General features: G+C 45.7%; 1 long non-coding RNA gene across 1 annotated transcript in view; it reads left to right on the forward strand.

The window, feature by feature from the left end:
- Positions 1–14,040, forward strand: part of LOC113956769 — a 32,473-nt gene extending 18,433 nt beyond the window's left edge. Inside the window, exon 3 of the long non-coding RNA XR_003530947.1 lies at positions 13,771–14,040. This is a non-coding gene — a long non-coding RNA (uncharacterized LOC113956769). The remainder of the gene's footprint in view (positions 1–13,770) is intronic.
- Positions 14,041–21,507: the final 7,467 nt, after the last annotated feature.

The raw sequence follows: 21,507 nt of genomic DNA on the forward strand, positions 1-21,507 counted from the left end.
TGTCTCTGAGAAATGAGATGTTGTTACCATGAGCAAGACTAAAAAAAAGCAAAAAGGATTTAGTCTCTCATAAAGCCTTCCTTAACTACCATAAAGGGTTTGGTTTTGGTTTTTGGTTTTTTGTTGTTGTTTTTTTTTTAATGCAGAAAATTATTTCTTTTCTAACAGAAATAGCTAAGAGATTTGACTCATCACTCCCAAACCAGAACGTGCTCCTGTAAGCTGCTAGCTGACTAAAATCTGTACACTGCAAAGCAAGTTTGCATTTTCCCAGAGGTGATTGGAAGTGATCTTGCTGAGCTATCCAGTATTAAAGTTGATGTATATTTTGTTGCATCCAAGTTTTTTTCTAGGATTGCACGAAGCAGGCAGAGTTTAGAAGCAGCTTTATTTAACCTTTTGGAAATCAATGATTTCTGGATTATTTTCAGGCCTTTTGGTAGTCAGAATAGCAGATTACTCATCTATTCTCATTAAACAGATTTCAAGAATGGCTGAAATCCCAGGATCTCACCTATTAAGAATATGTAACAAGTTGATTGTTTTGCTTCCTTGTGCTTTTGCAGTGCCTTATATCTTTGAATGCCACTGAAGACAGTCATGTCAGGCTGTGTTGTGTGTTTGGGGCAGTTCATTCCTATAAAAGCAGGCTTCAGAAATAAGCAGCAAAGGTATCTAGGATGAACTCCACATGTGTGCATCTTCCCAGCAGAGTGGCCACTTACATACAATTGCTTGTAGTTAAATTGGTTGTGTGAGTCTTCACTTGGTAATGTAATACATACACAGCAATATCTGATTGTGGCATAATGCCACATATTACCTTCTATGAAGTATGAGCAAACTGAAAGGCAAGGTATTGTCTTTTAGTAGCAAATTTTTAATAGATAATCATAGAATCATAGAATGGTTTGGGTTGGGAGGAACCTTAAAGACCATCTAGTTCCAACCCCTTGACACAAGCAGGGACACTTTCCACTAAAACAGATTGCTCAAAAACCCATCCACCCTGGCCTTGAACACTCCCAGGGATGGAGCATCCACAACTTGTCTAGGCAACCTGTTCCAGTGCCTCACCATCCTCACAGTAAAGAATTTCTTCCTAATCTCTAATCTAAATCTACTCTCTCTCAGTTTGAAGCCGTTCTGCTTTTTTCTGTCACTACATGCCCTTGTAAAAAGTCCCTCTCCAGCTTTCTTGTAGCTCCCTTCGGGTACTGGAAAGCCACAATTAGGTCACCCCAAAGCCTCCTCTTCTCCAAGATGAATAAACTCAGATGAATAAACTCAATTCTCTCAGTCTGCTTTCATAGGAAAGGTGCTCCATGCCTCTGATCGACTTGCTGGACTTCCTCTGGACTTGCTCCAACAGGTTGATGTCCTTCCTGTGCTGAGGACCCCAGAGCTGGACCCCAGAGTGTTCCAGGTGGGGTCTCACCAGAGCAGAGCAGAGGGGCAGAATCCCCTCCCTTGCTCTGCTGGTCATGTTGCTTCGGATGAAGCCCAGTATACAGTTGGCTTTCTGGGCTGCAAGTGCCCATTGCTGGGTCATGTCCAGCCTCTCACCCACCAGCACCTCTGGGTCCTTCTCAGCAGGGCTGCTCTCAATCTGTTCATCCCCAGCCTGTGCTGATACTGGGGGTTACCCCAGCCCAGGTGCAGCACTGTGCATTTGGTCTTGTGAATCCTTATGAGGTTCCCATGGGCTCACTTTTTAAGCTTGTTCAAGTCCCTCTGAAAGGTATGTCCCTCTTTAGGCATGTCAAGCACTCAGCTTGGTGTCATCTGCAAACTTCCTAAGGGCGCACTCAATCCCTTCATCTATCTTATTGATGAAGATATTAAATAACACTGGTCCCAGTACAGACCCCTGAGGGACAGCACTTGTCACTGATGTCCACTGAGACTCTGAGCTGTTGACCACTACCCTCTGGATGTAAACACTCAGCAATTTCTTGTCCATCTAACAGTTCACTCATCAAATCAATCTCTCTTCAATTCAGAGAGAAGGATGTTGTGGGGGACTATATCAAAGGATTTACAGAAGTCCAGATAAATTATATTTGTAGCTCTTCCCTTGTTTACTAATACAGTCACTCCATCATAGAAGGCCACTAGGTTGGTCAGGTAGGACTTGAAGGTTAAATTGCTTTTCTTCAAAATCTTTGGGTTCAGATGTCATGCTTAGTTGAAAGCTGAGATCTTTGTGTACTCCTGTGTCCACAGAAGCCTGGTTTTGAGAAAAGCGTGGAGCAATATAAGACTCAGAAATCTGGCAGAGCTTGTGGCAGCACACCCTACACATGCTGGCTGCCACGATGCTGCAGCACATTTTGGTTCTTTGGTGCTGAAATGAACTGAGCCTCACTGAGAGTCCCTTAGCTCATTAGAGATGTACCAGCAACACACAAGGAAACATGTGAGAAAACATAATCTGCCAAGTGATCCTGCCTGAGTCAGGCTTAAGGTCTAACCATCAAGGTCATCCCTGTCCTTCCCCAGGTGTAGGAATCGCCTTGGAGAGGGAATGGATGATGACCCAGTGCACAAAGTTCATAGGTGTTCAGCAGGAAAGAAGCTGACCTGTAACCTTGATCTCTTACTGAGAAAGGCAAAGGCAAAAGGAAGAAGGGAGTCGTGAGTTGTTCTTTGGTACTTCTTTCTCTGACTTTTGCATGTTGGATTCTGCACATCAAAGAAAACCTTGCTGCTGTTTGGACTTTCCAGATCACCATGAAAAAACCATAAGGCTTTATCCCAAAGATTTTATAGGCTGCAGGGTCAAGAAATACCTTATCTCATGCCTTTCTGCCATAGTGGTCTGATGATAATACTCCAGGGTATTGTGGGGGTTTTTTTAATACTTACCCAATTTAAGTACTTGCTATTTTACGCATCTCTAACTTAATAGGAGAATTGGGTTTTATGAACACCAGAAAGGTACTAACACTTTTTCCACCAGTGTTAATCCTATTACAGAGTAAGATGGGCTACCTGCTATTTTGGACTCAACAGGAGTGCAAAGCATATTCTAAGTGCCTTGCTAGGTAATCCTCTCTGTGCTGATAATGTGATTGATATGTTCATGTTCGGGTCTGTTTTGTTTATGAGATGAATACAGTAACACAAATACAAAAGACTTTCAGAGAGAGTGGTAAAATTACCCTGGAATTACAGTCCTTCAAAATTCTAAGAGTTAAAGTGACTGCTCATTGCTTCGGAAATGGTTTGGGCGTGATAAGGCTTTACGTGCACATTTTAAGTGCATATAAAAGATAGTATCTAAATGAGGGGGAAAGGGTGCAGCTCTCTCTTTTTTTGGCTTGGGGTGTCCAGGACATGATAGGGCATGTCCTGCTACTTTTTGTACTGATAGACGTGAACTTGAAACCTAAGTCTTCAAAATGCAGGGGAGGGTGGGGCGGGGTGGGGGGAGGAGGAATGCTTCCAGAGATAAGCAAAAGACATATTTGTATTACAACAATTAAACCTGTTGAATGTGATAAAGCTTAATGTAGCCCCAAAAGTTACAACGGTCCTAGTGCAGACACTCATCTGCAATAATTGAACAACTTGTCACATCCCTCCATGGGGCAGGGAGCTGATTGAGATCCCTGTTAGAAGAAACTTGCTAGCACATGGAGTTAAGGTGAAGCAGCCCTAGGCTGCCACCACCTCTCCCCGCTTACCCTTACCCTCCCACTTCTCCCTCTGCATGTCTCAACACTGTCTCCTGGTACTACCAGCAGTGCCAAGCTCTACTGTGGCTCCAAACACAGGCAGGGCAGTTCAGTGCTCTTCCCTGCACAGGGCTGAGCTTGGGGCCTATAAGAGAGAAACAAGTCAAAGCTTACTCCAGCATCCCTGTGATACAAGGGATGTTGGTCCTGGAAGACAGTAATAAAGCATATCTGCTTTGCAGCTGAGGGGTCTGTATTTGCAGATGCAGCTCTCTCCAGGTGAAGGAGGTGGTTTCCTTGTTGTTCCCGGAGGACTGAGTAGCAGTGAGTCCAGTGGGACTTTTTTCTTCCTACTGGCCAACAGGCTGTCGGCACAGCTTTTAGATGCTGACACTCCTTGTCATCAGCAGGGCAGTTATCACCTGGAGATTCAACATCACAGTCACTCCACAGGAGCTCCACCTTAAATCACCCTGAAAGCTGAAGCTGGGGCAGGATATGGCAGCTCCTTGCTAAGCTGGGTATTTTTCTGCATGCACATGACACTATAGCACACTTCTGGTTTCAGGGTGGAGTTTGAAATGTGGCTTCTGACCAGTAAAGCCTTTGCACCCTGCTGTCACTGATCCAGTAAGTAAGTATTCAATAGAGAAGTCTTTTGGTTTAGTAGGGATAAACTGCTCAAGGTCTGCATCCTGCAGATGACCCTTAGCTTTACACCTCTCACACCTCTGGGATCTGAACCAGCAGAGCTCAAATCTGTGACCCCAAAAGCAAGACACAACATTTTTGTACACCTGAGATGTGGGGTTGGCTAGGGATAAGAGCAAGTCAGGGAGGCTCATCCTGATGGATGATGCAATGTTCCTTCCTCATTCTTTTCACTGCAATGTTTTGCACTGTGATAGCATATACACTTAACTGATTTGGTAGTAAAAGGAACTCAATTTAAAATATGTGCCTGAGCACTCCAGAAAGGCACCTCTTCCCATCTGTCGTATACAAGACAGTAAGTAAATGATCCAAAGAAATCCAGGTCCTGCCATTCCAGGAAGTGGAAGAAGCAGAGATCAAATCTTGACTCCACACTAAAATTACTTTTTTTTTTTTTCTGAGAGCAATTGCAGGAAAGCTTCCCTGTTGCTATCTAATGGGTTTGAAATCTATTGTACCCATGCAGTGACTGAGCCAATTGTTTCATTTTATCCATCTGTGAACATTTTCTCAAAATGTGCATCTCTGCTCACCTGTAAGAATGATAGGACAATACTGTGTCTATGGTGACATAACTCAGAAAGTTCTCACAGACGTGGCTTATTTTTATTGTTTAGTTTGCAACAGAGTCATCACAGCCTTTAGCTTTTAGCAGAGATTCCTAGCTATGCAGGTAGCTCACACAGTACTCACAGCTAGGTAAGGAAATAAAAGTGACTGAAGTGAGAAACTGATAGAAAAAGCCCAGTTGAAGGACCCATTCAAGAGGAAGGTTCCTCTTGTGTGTTCCCAGGAACTTCCACGAAGGATTCTCTGAAATGCTGATTGAGAGGGCCCCCTGCTCAGTAAGCACCAGTATGAACATGGTGATGACCTACACAAAGGACCAGATACAGAAATAACATCTTCTCTTAACTTTTATTGTGTAAGAAAAACTCTAGATATATTTTCTGTATAAAAGGAAAAAAGTAAATAGCAAAATTTTCCAATATCTCACTTGGAAAAGGCATTTTTTGGTTTGGATCTAATAACTTAAGATGATCATTAGTTATATGAGCTACTCATGGATTTGTCAGTATAATGCTTTTTCCTAAGAAGAAAGCTAGGCTTTTTAGGGAAGCACGCAGAGAAACAATGTCTGAACTTCCCACCTAACGCTTCATCATAGCAAAACAAACTTTGAAATGCATGAAGGTATGGGATCATCCTGAGAAAGACGAGTCAGTTTTAGTTCTGAAACAGTGACTAGCAAGTGCCCTGGAAGTTTAAGCACATTACTTTCCATTACCAGAAAGCTTTAGCTAACCCGAAGCAATGAGCAGCCGTGTGGTTTTCTCTGTGTGTGGGAGCTCCACACCTGTAGTAATCCAAAAGGAAGCATCACCTGCTCCCTACTATAGCAGCCAGATGCATCAGGCTAAGTGGTGCCCAAGGGATTAGCGTCCTGCTATTCATTCGGGCCCTTCTGGAGTGACAGGTAGATTCTGTGCTTTGGCTCTAGAGCTTTGGCAGACATACTCTAGGTATTACTCACCATATAGCTTTGTCAGGATGTCAGATTAAAGCACACCCAACCTGCAGACAAAGCCATGTTTCTTTGCTGCTTGTAACTCCTTCCAGTAGCTCACTTTTTGTCCTAAGATAATAAAAGCGTCAATGCTCCCTTTTTTTCCTAATTAGTAAAACTATGTTTACAAGGCACTGTCAGTCCATTTCCTTCACAATATCTGTTTTATTGTTTGGTCAACAATACCTGAACTTTCAAACTCTAGGAGCTAACAAAAGATGGATTTCCCTCCTAGTTTTCATATATGGCAAAACCTTTTTGCTGGTGCCAGTATGAAGTGATGGGTGGGTGTTCTTTGTTAGAATAACAGGGTACTCAGAGCAGGTGGCACAATACCAATTCCCAGGTTGGGCCAACACCAAAGGATCAAACTGATGAAAACAAAATGTGTCTGCAAATGATGTTTTAGGAAGGAAAATGTTTTTGCAAGAGTTATTTTTGAGTTTTTGATCATTACTTTTGCAGCTAAGCCGATGAAGATATGGATTTCATAGGCAAACTGCTAAGTGAATGGAAAACTGGATGGGCCATCAGGTTCAAGAACAGAGGTCCATCAGTCAAAGAGTAGCTGGCAGACAGTTAGAGGTGCCATTTCTCAGGGGTAATACCACACCAACTTTTTTTAACATCTTTATCAACAAACTAGAAGAGGGGATATAGGACTCTGGGGATAATTCCACACTGGGGGGAGCAGCTGGAGGGGAACTCAGCCCTTTAAGAGGGGCCTTAGCAGACTGCAGAAATGGGATGCCATGAACCTCCCCGAACACAGCCTGAGCAAAGGATGTGTCTTGCCCCTGGCTGGGAGGAGCCCAGCAGTGTGAAGAATGAGGGCCATGGTCTGAAGAGAAGCGCTGCAATCCTGATGGACAGCAAGGAACAACAGCTAGGGGCCTTGAGACCTTGGTGGCTGACCAGGGCCCAGATTGTCCTTAAAAGCTAGTGGAGAGAAGGGCCTCTCCACTGCTACATGGCACTGATCAGGCAGCATCTTGAACTAAGTTCAGTTTTGGGACATTCACTCCAAGAGAAGTTTTGAGAAAACAGAAATGAAACCATCCCACAAACATGGTGCAGTCCTTGGACATGGCCTAGAGAGGTGGTGGGATCTCCCTCGCTGGAGATAACCTGATCTAGCTTTGTGGTAAGCCCTGCTTGGAGCAGGTTGTTGGAATAGGGACCTCCAAAGACGCCTTCCAATCTAAATTTTTCTGAGCTCCTTTAGTTGCATTTCACAGGACTCTTGTAGAAGACCTAAAGTTAAGAGGGAGAATTTGCTTTGATTCAACGCAGCTTCTCATGCCACGCCCAGGAGGCCTGTGCTGAGATTAGGTGGTGATTTACAAACAGGAGACCTTATGCTCTGACAATGGGAGGATGGCAACAGGGTCCCAGAACACACTTCTGCCTTGCCTCTTTCTGATACGTCATGAAACCCAAACTAAGGAGAAATTATGTTGAAGGGAGGCAAAACTAGCACCGTGTAGCAGCCCCTGTATCCTACAGAGCATGCAAGACCTGCCCCAAACCCAATTTATACCATCACCCATGAAGAGGGGCTGCAAGAGACTCAATGAGAACTTGATACCTGTGTCCCTCATCCAGTGTGTCATCCCAAGTGATCCTGGCCAGATTGCTTGGGTATACACCTCTCTGTGCTTGTGAACATACATGTGAGAGTGGATACGGGAAAATCTGTCAGTGAATGAGCGAGTGAAACAAGGTTCCTTAAAATTTAAGTGGCTTTCCTGGTCCATAGGAGCTGAGGCAGATCAGCTGGTTGAAGAGGTCCTGAAAAGACCCACTCCCAAGAAATCACAAAGCACCAAGTCCTTGGTAAAGGTGCACTAGGGATTCCTCTGTATGCCTCCAAATATTTTGACAGTAGAGATCAACAGGAGGTCAATGATGTAAAACTTGATTTTTAGCACTTCTGTAACCTGACAGACATGAAAGAACACTGAAACACGCTACTGAAAGTAGACCTGACCTTCCTTCCTACCAGGAACCCATGGGAAATAATTCTACATAGTTACACAATGTTGCAGCAAATGCTATATCAGAACAACATCTGAAAAGAACGGATGGAAAACTCACATGCCCATTTGCCAGACACCGTTGCAGACTGAATAATCCCGTTGGGCTGCTGACTTATGTTTAACTCTTCAATTAAGAGCAAGTCCTATACTTGGTACTCACATGAGTGAGCCCCAGGGTCACATAAATAATCCTCAGGATTACTCAGAAATTATTTTTTAAGGTATGATTAACATATGGCTGGGAGCAGCAGGCTCTGCACACAGAGCCACAGAAACTTTCAGGTGGGGAGGCACAGCTGAAGGTCTTTACTCCCACCCTCTCTCCAAGCTCCACTGCCTTCAAAGCAGGGTCGGGTTGGTCAGGGCCTTGTCCAGCTAAGTTTTGAACATGCCCAGCAGTGGAAATCCCACCACCTCTTTTGGCACTGTCCCAGGGCTGCACCACTGTTGTTTTTCTCCTCACCTGCAAACAGATTTTCCCATGCTGCAATGTGTCCCTTTTGTCCCTTATGACAAGGGATAAAATAAAGCTTTTTAAGACCAGACATCCCTGTGAACTTCTGAGAGGAGGTTAGTAACCTCTGATGAGTGGCCATTAGGGCTTCCTTGACATGTCTGTTCTCCAGGCTAACAAAGCCTGATCCCCTCCATCTCTCCTCTCTACATTAGACCCACTAACCATCTCTGTGACCTTGCAATGATCTCTCTCCAATCTGTGATGTCTGCCTCCATCCCCAACAGGTACACAGGAACTGCAGCCACACTGAGAAGACAAATGCTCTTCTGATGATACTTTAATGCTCCTATGGCTGTACTAGTCAGTCAGGACTGGCTAGAAGTGGTCCCTGGAAGAGGGAATAGTGTGAGCCTGCATGGGAAAAGGTGGTATTTGCCATGCAAGGCATTAAGCAGCAGGAGTTTGGACAGCATAGGACATTGTGGTCAGCTGGTGATGGTCCTCTGGACTCTGGCCAGGTTAGAAGATGATACTTAGAGGCAGGATTTCATCCTGGCACTTGGGCAGCATCTTTGAGAGCCCAGGCCCTTTGCATGTCAGTACCGAACAAATGTGTAACTAAACCATGCTGCTTTTCTGTTACACGTGTGCTGCTCTCTCCTTTATTAGATTGGCTTCTTCTCTTTTTTTTCCCCCCTTTATTTTCTTTTTTCTGACAAAATGCTCTTGCGTACCTTTCTTTAATAAACATTGACTACTAGGGTCATGATGCTCTGGCTTCAAGTACTGGTCAGCCACAGAGACACCTGTCCAGCTCAGGTAAATGGCTCTTTGCAGTATTTCCACGTTCTGAGGCTTTCCAGTATAGGTACAAGCTCCAGACAATGACTGTTGAGCAATGCTGCAGAATCTGGGGCCCAGATCTCTCCCAAGAACCACTCCACCCATGCCAACAGCACAGTAGTCCTATCAGGTATGAATTCACATTATCATTTAAGCAAAAGTATACACAGGCTCGCTCTGTGATGGTCTGAAATATGTCAGTACAACTTAATATCTGAGGGCTGAAATACACTGAGTTGCTAAGACAAACATTTGGTATCAGTTTTTGAAATTTCACTGAAACTGTTGACTCTCACGCTCATGGCAGCACTGCTCAGAAGTTCACTAGCTGGGATGGGTTTAACCTGACACACCAATTTTGGCTTTCGCTGTCAATATTACAAATACACTCATCACGCTGCAGCCATGTCCTCCACTCAGCACACTGCAAAGTTATCTACTCCTGCTGAATGCAGCTTCTTTCAGCCTATTTGTTATCCTCAGGGGGTGGTGACCAGACCTCCATGGAACACTGTGGGGTTGTGCTCCTTCCTGGGAAGCTCTGACAGGACGAGTCCAGGCTGCAGGGGAAATGGTTTGCCCTTCACAGTCACCTTTGCCACTTCCAGCTTAGCCTGATGGACTCTCAGGGACATGCAGCTGAAGTTCAAGGCCTGAAATACCTGCTTCCACAGGCAGGGCAGCCCACAGTCTGACTTTTGGTTAGAAAGCAGTTTTTTGCAGATGTCAGCTTCATGTAAAAGAACAAGCCTTTTACTCCTTCATGTAAAAGAACAAGTCAGGGTATAAGAGTAAGGTCAAGAACATGTAAAAATATTTGTATACAAGCATTTCTGCTGTCTGTGTGTGGTGCTGAGGAGCACGTGGGTGTTGCTGGTTAACCTGGAGTTTACAGGAATCATACAGAAATGAGTGTCAGAAACCTGGGGCTAGCCTGGTTGAACCCCCAGGACTGCTCCAGCATTCATTCCTTAGCTGTACTTGTTTAGGCAAACCAGACGAAAAGTACCTGATTTAGTCTGAAGAGGGAAGTTGGAGTACAAGGTAAACATGTATGGGCAGCACTCTTGAGCAGCTTGACTTTCAAGTTTCCTGAGAACAGTCATGCCCACAGAGTTGGTAATGAGAAGGAATTTGTTTGCTGAAGGATCTCTGAGGCTCTGTGCTTCTTTTCCAGGTGGGGACATTCAGACAATTGATGAATGAAGCATTTTCTGTCTGGGACAGTAAATATTTAACTGGAAAGTTTAAAAAGGTCCACACTTCTTTCAAGGCCTTCTCGAAGAAAGCGTCTTCCCTGCAGTCACAAAACAAAAAGCACAGAAAAGAGGGCAGAGCCTAAGAGACAGGGAAATCAGAAAAGCTGTGTCCCTTTGTGGTGCATGGTAATCCTGCATCACCTGCACTACAGCATGTGCAAAAAACCTGCAGCACCTGCCTCTGACATCTGCAACACGCTGCAGAGCATTTCTGCCTCCCTGTTCAGTTTTATTCAAGCACCCCCAAAATCCCATTTGTCACATTAGATCTAATCACTGAAGGTTCAGTGCTTTTCTTTCCTTGGACAGTCAAGCAACACAAAATGTGGCCTGCCTAGAAAAGTGAAGAGAAAGGCCAGGTTTTCACATGAAAATGTCTTTCTCAGGTTTTTCCACTGTTTGGTCTGGCAGCTTTTGGACATGACACTGGCATCAGCAAGTACTTGGAACTTTTTGGCATGCAGTCTTTAGTGACCTGATAGCTAGGCCATCAGGATGCATCAGGATGGTTTGTTACAGCATCCTAGCAGGGAGAACTGTGCCCTTTGGAGGCCTGATCCACGTGGCAGCAGGACTTAGTGATTTGAGCAGAAACGAGTTGCCTTCAAGCATCAAAACCAGCTGAATCCTCCCTTTCACTAACTAGGTTTTATTTTGCGGTTCATTCTGGAAAAGTAGCTGCTGATCAACAGTCTTAACAGTTGTTCTGTGACTGAATCGATGTGTCTCACGTTGTATCCTATGATTGTACTGACACAGGCTGTGTGTGCTTAAGGCCACACCACATTTTGTAGTCAAGCACAGTGGAAAAGAGAAGACCCTGAGGTCAGTGTGCCCCCCATTCCAGCCAACTCAAGGGCCTTCACATCTCCAGCAGGATGCACCCATGTCACTGGTGAAATGCCTGCCTAACTGAGCTATGACAAGGAGGCTTGAGTCCACACTTAACCACTCAACAGCTCACACAAGTGGAGACTGGAAAGAGTGTTCTTAGGAAGGTAACGCAGCCTGTTGACTTGAGAGCAGTGCATCTCTTCAGAACTAAGCACCAGCAAGAGGAGCGTGGGAAGGACAGAAATAAAGGACCAAAGGGATCTACCGGGAGTTTAAGTGGGCTTTCTCTTGGGATTGCCATTTCTCGGCAGCACATCTCCAGTGGTCTTGATGGTGGGGTGTTGGCTGGGTCTCTGGGTTCTTTTCTGCAGGGTGATACACTTTCTTGTTCAAAGTGGTCAGAAGTAATCCTTTTGTACCTGAGTGACCCATGATGGGAGAGGCATTTATGAGAAAGCTACACCAGGAAGAGGTGGCAAAAATAAAAGAAGAAGAAAATACTTTGATGGAACAAGAGGGTATGCACAGCTTAATAAACAGTAAGGGGTGGAAGAGAAGGGTGCTGTGCTTGTTCAGCCTGGAAAAGAGAAGGTCAGGAGGGTACCCAGTTTCTGTAATCCATTCCACTGCCTTGCAGGTTACATAGGAGAGACACAGACTATCCTCGCAGGTTCACAGGGAAAAGACAAGAGGGAGTGGACACAGGTCGCAACAGGGAAAATTCTGGTTGGACATACGAAAAACCCCTCCTTTTACAAGAGTGGTGCAGGTCTGGGACAGGCACCAGAGAGATGATGAGATCTCTGTCCTTGGAGATTCTCCAGACAGACAGGGTAAGGCCCTGACCTAGTTTTCGTGAGCCCTGCTTTGATCAGGTAGGTGGGCTTAAGACCACCAGATGTAAATCTTTCTGTGACTCTTTGAGGAACTCCACAGTGATCCTTCTGAGACATCTTTCAACACCATGAGCTGTAGCAACAGTATGTTGTAGAGGTGCCTGTATGAGGATAGAGCCTGGGCCTTGGGATGATGGAGGGATGTGCACATGCCTCCTACTGAGAAGTGCCAAACACTTCTCTTTTGCTGTCCTTCCCATCACCCCCTGGTGGCTGTTACCTCAGAAAAGCTAAACCTTACACCCCATGTGCCTCGTGGCCATATGTAAAAAGTTATGTCATGGCACACAACTGGTGTTTGATTTCTGTACAGTAAAGCCTGTCATGTCACTGATCTTTGGAGGAACAGCCATGACACGGCCAAAATAGCCTTAGACCTCAGCTGCTGGCAATTTCTCTACGCTCTGCAGCAGGTGGGAAGGGGCATGAAGGACACAGAGAAACAAGGGTTCTGCAGAACAGGAAAGGCAGCAATGAATCTGTTGAGCAGGGCTCAGCTAGAAGTTTCCACTGACTTGGAAAGGATCTGCTGAGTTTGCAGTGGGATGCCGCACTAAAGGCTGCATGGGGAATGAAAATCAGGAAACCCAGGCAGGTTTTGTCTCTACTGCAGAGAGCACAGGTAGGAGGTGTTGTCTGAGTTAACTGGCTGAATGCAAAGCCTTGTGGTAGGCATGTGCTTCTATTCCTCCACTGTTTGATAAGGCCTTGAGCCCACAGACTTCTCCAGAGCAGAGGTGACCCCCTCCTGGGCTTATACAGTGTGAGAGGCACTGGCAGAGGGGCCTGGCTGAAGAGGGAACTGTGTGCAGTCCTTTTTCCTGGAAGAGAATCCAAGATGGGGAAAAGATAGGGCTTTAGCAGCAGATAAGCCAGCGATACCTTCGTCGCAGGCCTCCAGAAGGATGGAGGCAAGTAGACAAGTGGAAGTGAGAGATCAAGCAAGGCTGGGATGGCATAGGTAGGCTGTGGAGGCTTATGGAGATGGTCTGGAAGTAATCAGAGCTGTCACTGGCAGCGTGTTTCTCAATACATTTGTCTTTCATGCCTGTGAGTCACCAGCAAGCCGGAGGAACAAGAATCCCCCCCCACAGAACTGTGTGTGAGCTGTCCCTGTGAAACCGTGGAGCACAGTGCCACTGGGATGTCATATGGCAATACCTGGTTGCAAGTAGCTCTGTCCACTGGGAATTGGCTTTCCATGAGTGTTTAAGCCTGAATTTGAGCTTCAGTGGAAGACCTCTTTCTTCATTACTCTTTAAACATTTGTCTTTCAACTGTAAAGGGTTTTTAACAAATCCTGCACAAAATTTTTCAACTATTTTTAACAAAAAACCCCACACACCTAAGTTTACCACCTTTCAACAGAGGATTTGACATTTTTAGAGGAACACCCCTCTCAACAAAGTGATGGGTTGCTCCACTTCTCCCTGAGGCTTTCCTAGAGCTCTCTAAATGTCTCTTCTACTCCCTTTTCCTAGGGAGAGAAGCCAAGCAAAGGTGCAGCATGTTACGCTGAAACACGTTCTAATTTCAACCCCACGAGACAAAAACTGGAAGGAAGGAGTTTGGATCATTTTCCTGGGGGCAGCAGAAATAGGTGATACAAAAGCACTGGAGGAGAATGGGGCATCTGGAGACCTTGCCAGGAAGGCTCACCACATGCTGCCTTGCAGCAGAGCCTTCTGCTCCCCAGGATTTCTCCCCTCACAACCAAAATGCACCAGAAATGATGATGACGACCTAAATATGCTGCATGTGTTTGAGGCCTGCTCTCAAGCTCCTTCCTCTTCCCTCCAGCAAATGTCATCTGAGCTTCGAGGCCTCTCTCCTTCTAAAGCCCAGAGAGACTTTGCCAATCATCCTTATGTAAATTGAAAATTTATGCACACACCCCCATCCATGTGCTGCCATCCCTTCTGCTTGCTCATATACTCTGTCAGACATCTCAATTTTTCCAGTCAAGGCCTCTGTTTCCTAATGCAAACTTTTCCAGGCAAATTTTGAGGATATGTGTATCTATCTATTAAATCTAGGGCTAAAAAGGCAGAGGTTGGCACCAGTCCTTTGCCATTCTTGTAAGTGCCTCCCAAATTACATTCCATGGCTGTTCCCCAATATAGTGCCCCTAGGACAGTAACCTGGGAGCTCTATGCATGCACTGCAACCCGATCACCTTTCAAACTAAACTCTGTCTTAGGAGGAAAGAAATTGGAAGCTATAATTAAGTGTCAATACCCCACCTTTGTCAGAGTGGACTAACTCTGCTAACAAGGTTCTATTTGATATCTCTTGCATCATGACCCATGGCATTTTACTCGCATAAACTGAGCCAAGCAACTGCTGTCTGAGGTTATTCCCACAGCATACTCCTCAGAGGGGTATGGGTTCCCCATCCTTTGAAAAGAAACTGCAGGAACCACAGATTCCATAGTGCATCAAAGGAGGCCAGGAGATCACATGTGAAGACCTACAACAACTGGTGACGTATGAACCGCCCCAAAAAGTGCTGAAGCATATTGACTGTGCAAGGGGCCCAGTGATGGAGGAAGCAGCACTAAGCTTCGTCTCCTTTGTGCTTGGCTTCCATTTGAAATCTGCAGCAGCCACACAGAAAAACAGGGAAATGTGACCAACCCTAATTTACACCCATGAGTGATCCTGCATTCTCGTCAGTCCTGCCCAAACTTCAGCTAAAGGCACAACATAAACGGGAGGATAGTAATTATAGCAGCCAAATGGCTTTGCCAGTCCACTTAATCTCATTTTAGGTGCCTAATTAATATCCCTTGAAGGTGACGGTCTGTGATGTGCTTGTCACATGGATTAAAAAGCAAGCAACTGATAAAAAATAACTCTCTGTGGAAAGTCCTGTTTCTGACTATTCCTGGCACAGATCCAGCGGGCATCTGCTCTTGGCACACTGCTCCAAAGTAAAGTAGCCAAAGATCTAGGAGAAGATGCTGTTTCTGGTGAAGTTTGCAGCTGATGGAGACACAAGTGGCGTGGCACCTATGCAAACACACCATGTTGTGCCACACTTTCCACACATGGAGGATGCACAACAATTTTTGGAAAGTGGGGACTCACTGAAATGCATAAGAAGGACTCAGTGAAAACACCCCAGCAGTCCACAGGCGAGCCATGGGAGTGGGTGGTTCTCTCTGTGCAGCTCTAAATTAAGAGAGTATCATATTTTGGCTCTCTGGTACAGATAAGGTAACCACTTGTAACAACAGTAAAATGGTGGTAGATTGTAAACAGAAACTGCATCCCTCCACACTTCGAAGAAATTAGCAATTAAAGGGTTTTTAAAGAACAATTTCTACAACACCCTGCCTGAGTGGTGGTGCACCCTTCTCATCCTGCTTTTCCTGAATTCCATTCTTCCAGTGAAGAGAAGATTTATTCACAGCATGCAAATGCCTGGGGAGGGCAAGTTTCTGACTGTATGTGGCAGTAGGTGAGCCAGAGCGTTCGTTCCACTTCACATGGACCAAAAGGAAACCTTCTTCTTTCTTCCTTTATGATGGTTTTCACTAACTTAAAAAAAAACCCAAACAAACAAACAAACCCCACAAAACACAAAAAACAAACAAACAAACAAACAAAACCACAAGAGGTCAGGGTCAGTTTCAAACTGAAAGCTCCTCATGAAACAAGAAAGCAAAGGAATTAATTTGGAAAATGTCAAAATGTGTTGTTTCTGCTTTCAGGAACTTTTAATCCCCTATTTTCAATTATAGACATTTGTCACTTTGGATCAAATTCCAGAAATAATTTAGTTTGCCACCAAAGCACACCTTTACTGGCCAAGGTGTGTGCCTGGAAACTCCAGCTGTGTTGCTCACCCTGCTTGCCTGTCATCATGATGCTCCTGTGGGGGTTTGTTTGTAAACATCACTGTATGAGAACTACCTGGGCAAGTTTCAACCGTGGTCCAGAACTACCTTTACCAAATCCATCTCCTTCAGCTATAGCAGATCTTTCAAAGGGAGGAAGCAAGAATCTTAAGGGTACATAATTCAATTACTGATGAACTAGTAACTAAGACATCCATGGTCTGATTCCTTGCTGACAGACTTCTCTTTCAAAAATGTAAGAAGTCCCCAAGCAAACAGTGCAGAGCTGTCATCGAATTTGGAGATGTGTAGCTTCGAATGTTTAAGGATTTGGGGGTTTTGTGCACAAAGGCTGTAATGAGTCACTTAAGTCTCCAGTGCCAGAGTCAAAGCAGGGTAGCACTTAACAGCAAAGCAAAGGTTCCACCAGCACTGGTGTTTGACATGGTAACTCCCCTGCAAATTGGCCAGGCTGCCAATCAGATCCCCCTGATCTCACAAGAGAGGAGTGTGAGGACACCAGAAGCAACGACCTACCTAGTGGTTCCTGGGCAGGGATTGCACATGAGCCCAGCTCCAACCCCCCTTTTCTCTGCAGTAGTTGGTGTCCAGGGCTCAGGCTCACCCTGGGCACATGGAGTTAAAAACCCTTGTCTTCAGGATCCTTTATGCAGTCTGTTGAGCTGAGGGCATAGATTCCAACAGCTGGGATTCTAACATTGTCCTTTCCCCTGTGGCTGGGGACCTGGAGAGATGGTCTGCTCCACAGAAGACTGTTAAACAGCAGTATCAGACTCATCAGTAGGATTTTCTCCATCTCCAGAAAATATAAATTCCTTTAATGGCAGAATCACAGGCACATGATAAACAGCAGTCTCTATCTTGCTGGTCTGCTTTTATAATGATTTGAGTGCTTGCCTTCTCCAGGGAGAGCTGATTGCCAGCACAGATAGGAAGTATTCCATACTTATTCCATTCAAAACATGGCAAATGGGGTTTGGTCCATATGGATCCTAGTGGGTATGCTCAGAGAGGGCCTTTTACCTGTAACTGGGTTTCTTCATGCTGTTGCAGCAGTGACTGACATGCAGCTGATCGTGGTTGCAGCAGGAGAAGGGAGCAACATCTATGAGCTTTGAGGAGACACCAAACTGCTAAGGACAGGAGCCATGTCAGGGGTGAACCTCGCACTGTAGAGGAGTGAATTGCTGAACTGTATGAACAAAACCTAGCATTCCTGTTTCCACGGGTAGAAAACATCATCTGCCACCAGGAAAATAACATATTTTTACGTGAAAAGAAAACAAATATGCAGACAGAGCATTCACTCAACTACTTGCTGGTCCTGTTAACGTTTTTTGTCACAAAATCACAGATTATTTATGAGGGAAGTAATTGCCAGAGATCTTTGGTCCAACCTCCTGCTAACTCCAAAGAGAACAGGTTGCCCATCACCTTGCCCTTGCAGAGTCTGTTGATGCCCTTCAGCTGTGGCAGTGAGAGCCTGTCATCCAAACCCCTCCGTGCCTTGGCCCTGAGACTGCCTGTCTGACTGTGGCAGCATTGGATGCTGGGGCATGGCTTGGGTTGGGACTCTGGTTTGCCCAGTGTTACACAGTGCTCTGCCTGACTCGGTCCTGCTGTCAGTGCCCGTGAAGAGCCTGCAGCTGGTGGCTCTAGGGCTCCTCAGAGCTCAAAGGAGCTTCCAAAACTGAGCTTGTGGTCTGATTCTGGGTGGGAAGGAGGATCCCTGAATGGGGACCATGTGGAGCTTCAAGCACTGCACTCATTGGTGGAGCTTCCCAGGGCTGCTTCTCAGGACACCCTGTTTCCAGTGGTGTTGGTGGAATTAAAAAAAAAGATAAGTGGAAAGAACATGACAATCAGTAGCTTTTTGAATTAAAATAGGGGAAAGGAACAGCCCTGTTTCACTGCTAAGGCCTTGTTTCACTTTTAATTTGGTATGATCAGCTCCTGTACAGAGCTGTTGACAATACTGATGACGTACATGATTAATTATTAAAACAATAATTAAGAGGCTGAGCTGTGAGATGAGACACCTCTGTCCAGGGTACAAACACAGCAGAGAAAGGTAGAACAAGAACAGGGCACAAGTTGCTGGGGAGACAGCAGTAAGACAGCTTTGCTCACCTGCTAAGTCTAAATAATTGTCTTCAGGTTTTCATAGGTACTTCAGAAAGGAAAGCTTTAAAGAGAAAATTCAGGAGAAATTTAAGGAGAAATTTCAGGAGGGGATTGATAACCTGTGAATAAAGCATTGAGAAAGGGAAATGATGTTTAACCAGTGGAACAGACAAGAGATGTGGAAAATCTTTGTTTCTTTTTATCTTTTTCTCCTAACAGGAAAGCTTATTTCAGGTTAATGCTGTCAGACATTTTAGAGTCTGTATAGGAAAACTACATAGTTGTGAGCATGACTGTGAGAAGATCCTGCAAGGTTGGCTAGTTGCTTTTAAGGGTAGGACTTTAATTTTATACGTTGTGAATATCACAAAGTTGATTGAAGCCAAAATTCACAGATGGAAGGGAAAAAGACAGCAGCCTCCTCTTAAGAGGGAGGATTATTCTGTCACACACGGCACAATAGAGACCTCTTCTTTTACTACTTTAACAAGTTTTGCTTCATGCTGGCATTCCTGCTTCAGAAAGGCACTGTCATGGGAAACGGATTCTGCCTGGAGACGACACATTGTTCAGGATATCCCTTCCACCTCCGTGTGCTATTCAGCATTAACACAGCCGTGAGCAAAACCCTGAGACTATTGAAATTTCTTTTCCTCATCCCCCCCTTTCTCTTTGACAAATGTGTGACAAGTATGCAATTGTCTGAAAGCCCAGCGATGGAGAGAACAGAGAGCAAAGCCTTAAGATGTGCCTCAGTGATTTAGAAGCCTACCCCCAAGATTTGTGAAAAAGGTCACAGGAGGTCTTCCATAAGGTTCAGCTTCCCAGCAGGGCTCTAGATAGCAGTGTAAAGGCACTTAAATGCCTCTAACAGCTGACCCCTTTGTGGATGTTCCCACCTAGGATTATCCTGGCTCTTGGGCTGAAGAATAGCCCTTAGCCAACTAATGGATCACAGGCCCTTCCTTTGAATATCTGCAGTTTGCGTTGGGTAACCGCCCATCCAGCCAGCAGGAAGTTGTTTCTTCATTAAAATGACAAAAGCTTTTGAAAGATGAAGATAAGAGTTCTTCTGATGAATCACTGCAGGGCTGCGTTTGGGAAACAGTGTTTCATGTTACCCAGAAGTTACTCATCATCCTGTTGGTAATGTAGGATGAGCACAGGGAGGACGCTCAGGGGTTTGATCTGGGAATATATTCCCCTGTCAGAGCCCAGCCCCACCCCAAACTAGGCCTTTTCCCCTGCAACTCTTAAGGCACATCGTGTGAGGTGCTCTTGGAGTGAGCAGCTTGGTGTGTGCCTGGATCCAGCTTCTGCTGGACAATGGAGAACACTGGGAGCACGGAGGACGTCTGCAGTGGAAACTTGCATCCTGTCATACAGACACCATGCCCTCCTCTCCTGAGAGCACTTCTGCTCTGCCCCCTAAATGAAGCACACTCTCCCTCCCAAGCCAGTGCACTGGGCTCCCCATGCCAACCCCTTCTCTGCCTGAGGGAAACCCTGGGTTTTCCCACGTACCCCCTCCTGTACAGAGCAGTTCCTGTTCCTCCAGGCTGCATGCTGCCCTGTGAGTGGCAGGACATAAGAAGGTGGTGTCTGAGCCCTTTCCATTATGGCCAAGCTATTTAAAAATCAGTGGGCCAGAAAGAGGGACCAAGGGTCAGCATCACTGCTCAGAGGAGTATTTACATATTTCATGCATTGGTGATTTCATTAACAGAACTTCAGAAGCCCTTGGAGCAGGACAGGCACAATGGACCTCTTCTGGCAAGGGCAGCTGTGACTGCCAGGTGACCCTCTAAGAGCCCTGTGCTATTTTGACTAGTGACTGCAGCTCCTCCAGGCCTGGAGCGACACAGAGCACAGCCCATGGTGGGCTGGCCTGGCTCTTGCTCCTCTGCAGTGGACACTTGCTCTGCCTGGTCAGGAAGATGATGCTGGACAATGCAGGAGAGCCACTTCTGTACCTCTTCAGCCCCTTAAGAGACTGGGCACTGCCACCAGTGCCATTGTGGTCTGTGAGTGCACAGAGCAGTGCTAGCTGCTGTCCCCCATACGTGCTCAATACCAAGAGCTGCACAGTTGTTGGGCTCATCCTGACCCATAGGGGTGTGTATTTCTCGGTGATGCTGCTTATCTGGTCACCTCCCTGTGCCCTGGGTCCAGTCAGACCCCAAGGCCCTGCCAGCAATCCTATCCACCCATGGGGCCAGGAGCCCTGCGAGCCTGAGTGTCTTCCTGTCCTTGTGTCTGCAGGCTTGGAGGGAGAGAACTGAGGGCTGCAAGTGCCAGGCACCCCCAGTGAACTTGCTCTGAGCTCTGAGAGCAGGAAGTCTTTCCCAGACCTTCGCAGCTCACCTCCAGATCTTCAAACAATGGTAACATGCTCTCCATCTGACCAAGAGCTGTTCTATAGGTATAGCCTCTGAGCCTCTGAGCTTCAGGTGCCTCCATCACAGGACCAACAGAGTATTTGAGCAGCAGATTTATATCCCAAGTCCTTTTGTAAATCTCTGCACCAAACCTCCTATTCTGACTCAGAATAAAACCAGAAAGGAATGTCTGTCTTTCTGCTGCCTCTCTCCCTAAATTACCTCTCCTGAAAGCCCTCAAGGCTTCCAAAAGAAACAAACAAACCAACAAAAAATTCAAAGAAATGGAATATGATGAAAACCAACAAAACAGAGAAGAACCTCAGGCATCATTCAGGAAAGTACAGTCTTGCTCCAGCACTGTGCTGTCTATGCTTAATGCCTAGAAGGCTGGGAAAGGTTCTGGGAGAAAAGTCCACTGCGCGGGAACTTTTAAGGTCTTGAGTGGTAATGAGTCAGTGCTGAGGTTTGGATTCAGATGTTTCCTGCCTAGTACCAGCCCAGTGTGCCAGACCTTGCTGAATAACCTTCCTACCTTCTTTGGGGAAGGACAAGGGACATCATTATCCCCGGTTCACAGAGAGGAAATGGGAGCTGAGCAGAGGGAATATGTGCTCAGGATAATGCCGGGATTCAGCTGAGAGTCTGAGGTGAAAATGTACACATTTCAGGCTTGTAAGGTAAACATAAGCAGATATTCTTCCCAAGAATGCTGAGGCAGTGGAAGGCTTAAAAAAAAGGTTTATTTCAGATGCAAGGACCATTTCTTAACCATGGTGTGCACAGGGCCTCCAGGGGAAAAAGGTCATGCCCCTCCTCCTCCAAGGGTTTTTGTACCTTCTTTCTCTCCTCC

Source organism: Corapipo altera, unplaced genomic scaffold (assembly GCF_003945725.1).
Source record: "Corapipo altera isolate COAL_440 unplaced genomic scaffold, ASM394572v1 61129, whole genome shotgun sequence".
NCBI classification, from domain to species: domain Eukaryota; kingdom Metazoa; phylum Chordata; class Aves; order Passeriformes; family Pipridae; genus Corapipo; species Corapipo altera.